Below are 2,850 nucleotides of genomic sequence, written 5' to 3'. Positions count from 1 at the left end.
GTGTGTAACAGGGGTGTGTGGCAGGGTGTGTGTAACAGGGGTATGTGGCAGGGGTGTATAACAGGGTGTGTGGCGGGGGTGTGTAACAGGGGTGTGTGGCAGGGTGTGTGGCAGGGTGTGTAACAGGAGTGTGTGGCACGGGGTGTGTAATGGGTGTGTGGCAGGGTGTGTAACAGGAGTGTGTGGCACGGTGTGTGGCAGGGTGTGTGGCAGGGTGTGGAACAGGGGTGTGTGGCACGGGGTGTGGCACGGGGTGTGTGATGGGTGTGTAACAGGAGTGTGTGGCAGGGTGTGTGACAGTGGTGTGTGGCAGGGGTGTGTGGCAGGGTGTGTGACAGGGTGTGTAACAGGGGTGTGTGGCACGGTGTGTGGCCGGGCGTTAGCCATGGCTCAGCGTAAAGTCCAAGCACTCCCAGGAGGACTCCAGACGCAGGGACAGCAGGTCTGCAGCACCACTCCCTGTGCAGAGTGACATCAGTGGCTGAGGAGCGTGGAGAACTGCTCAGAAATAAAAACCTACCAGGACACTGTAACCCAGTTGGCATTTGGAATTTGCCTGAGAATAAGCTCTTCCTGTGGGTCTGTGCACAGTGCCCACGAGTGCCGCGTGGCAATGTCGCTCACTTGTGTAATATTATTGGCAGATTTAAAATATGAAAAATAAATAGATCAGCTAATATTTTTCCACAACATGTCAATCAACCCATGAGCCCAATTTGAAAATGAAATCTGGGTCCGTTGATGAGACACCCTGGAACACCTCAGCTGGGGGGCACAAGTTCCTTTCCTGCTTTTGAAAGAATAAAATACTCATTGTTGAGTCCCACAAATAAAACTGAGAAAAAGCACATATGTAGTTTCTAGAACTAAAACTCCAACAGAGAACATGAAACAGTGCACCTTTTGAAATTCACAGCTCTGTTGTGACTGCAGCCACAAAATGTGCGTAGTTACTCTGTGAAGTTCCCGACTTTTCAGGGAAAGGCCTTTCCTGTCTTCTCCCTCATCTGAGACTAAAGATTTCTGTCTGTCTTCTTGTCATCTCACAGGAGCATTTCAACACGAGGCCCAAAAGGAAGAATTCTGCAAAGGACCCAATGAACATGCACAGGTGTAATGAAATTGGCTTCGCGGGGGGAATTGAAGGCCTCAATCCACGTACAAGCTGTGGGAGGAAATACTGAGTCTTCAGAGTTAGGGAGTTTATTCCTGCAGGAATGAAAAGGGACATGTTTTGAAATGTAGCTTGGGTCCTCCTGACCACAGGTCCAGGACCATAACTGGAAAGGGTTTTATGCAGTCCTGCCATCTGTCCCCACACTCCTGGTCTTGTAGCAATTTGCATCCCTCGGGAAAGGAATCAGACACACAGAGCCCAAGCCCACTGCAGGCAAACCAAAAAGGTGTCTCCTTCTTGGAATTTGATTTTCCCAAATATATTTTAGTTAAAAATTATATTCCCTTACATTTACCAATTTAAGAACTAGAATAGCACAAGAGGCAGAGAAGGTAGCAAGGCTTTCATCTATCTGATTACTTTCACAGGACTTACAAATGTATTTCAGAGATTTATATTAATATATATACATATATTAATGCCTTTGGGATAAAAGTTCTAAAACCGTCTAACTTTTTAAACATTGGTGACTTAGACTGATTGATTTCAGGAATTTTACATTAGAACTTTAACAACTTTTGAATTAATTTTATTAATCACTGCCTTACCACAGAAAGGAGGGGACCCATGTGATCCTCACCATGTGTTGGAAGCTGTCCACAGGCCTGGCTCCATGTGTCCATTCCACACAACAGCCTCAGGAAAGAGGTGTCATTGTCCTCAAGGGAGGGCTGTGGACTGGTGGGAGGGTCTCCAGCCCCAAAGGCAGCATCAGTGTCCGGTCACCAAGCATGGCCAGAGTGCATTCTTGGGGTCCTAACTCCAGGGGAGTCCCCAGAACCCTGGACCTGGGCAGGTCTTAGAGGTGCAGATCAGCAGGCTATGTCCACCCTGACAGCTGGCACGAGGCTGACCACAGGCTCTTCTATGTCCAGTCACCAGCAGGGCCCCAGGTGGTGCTCTCATCTTTGGAGTCCATTTCCTGACCCTCAGAGGCTGTTGGTGAAAGTGTGTTTCCTGCACGCCAAGCATCCTGACCATCTTGAGGAAACTCAGAAAATTGGGCATGTGGACTTTGTTCAGCCACAGCTCCTCTGATGTTGTCTGCTCTGTTCTCCCCTTGGCCCTACTCCCCACCCAGCCACAGAGACTGCCATGGCTAACTCCTCATCCCACCGTCTCCCCAGATAGTCTGTGAGTCTGGTGATGCTGTTTCCTATTTTGCTTTAGTAACTCAGAAAAGGAGGTAACATGGGGAGACAGGGAGGAGAAAAACCACAGTTTCTGTTTCCTCTGAGAACTTTAGGATGCTATCATTTTCCAGGACATTTTGTCAGACTCAGTGGAATTACAAGAATCTGCAAAGATTTCATCTCCTGCTCTGTACAGCAGTGGAAACAAGCTGCATCTGCAGAGACAGTGACGTTGGTTCTTTTTGAGTTCATCTGCCCGACTGACATTGCAAAGGAATAAAACACAGAGGAAATCCCGGGGTATGAGGCCAGCTGAATAAAAATCCCCCACAATGTCATCCATGGCCACATCGAGTGACATGAACAACTGTACACAGGTCTAATAATCACTGTCACCACTCTGAGCTACTTTATTCTGCCTGCCTGCACACCTCCTGGATTCCTCTCGGAGTACTCTCCTGCCCCTAGTGCTCTTCTTCCCCCACATGCTCTGCACCCCCATATGCTCTGCCCCCCACATGCTCTGTGCCCCCCACATGC

This window comes from Otolemur garnettii, unplaced genomic scaffold (assembly GCF_000181295.1).
Source record: "Otolemur garnettii isolate 467f Iridium unplaced genomic scaffold, OtoGar3 scaffold00027, whole genome shotgun sequence".
NCBI classification, from domain to species: Eukaryota; Metazoa; Chordata; class Mammalia; order Primates; family Galagidae; genus Otolemur; species Otolemur garnettii.
This window is presented reverse-complemented; position numbering follows the sequence as displayed.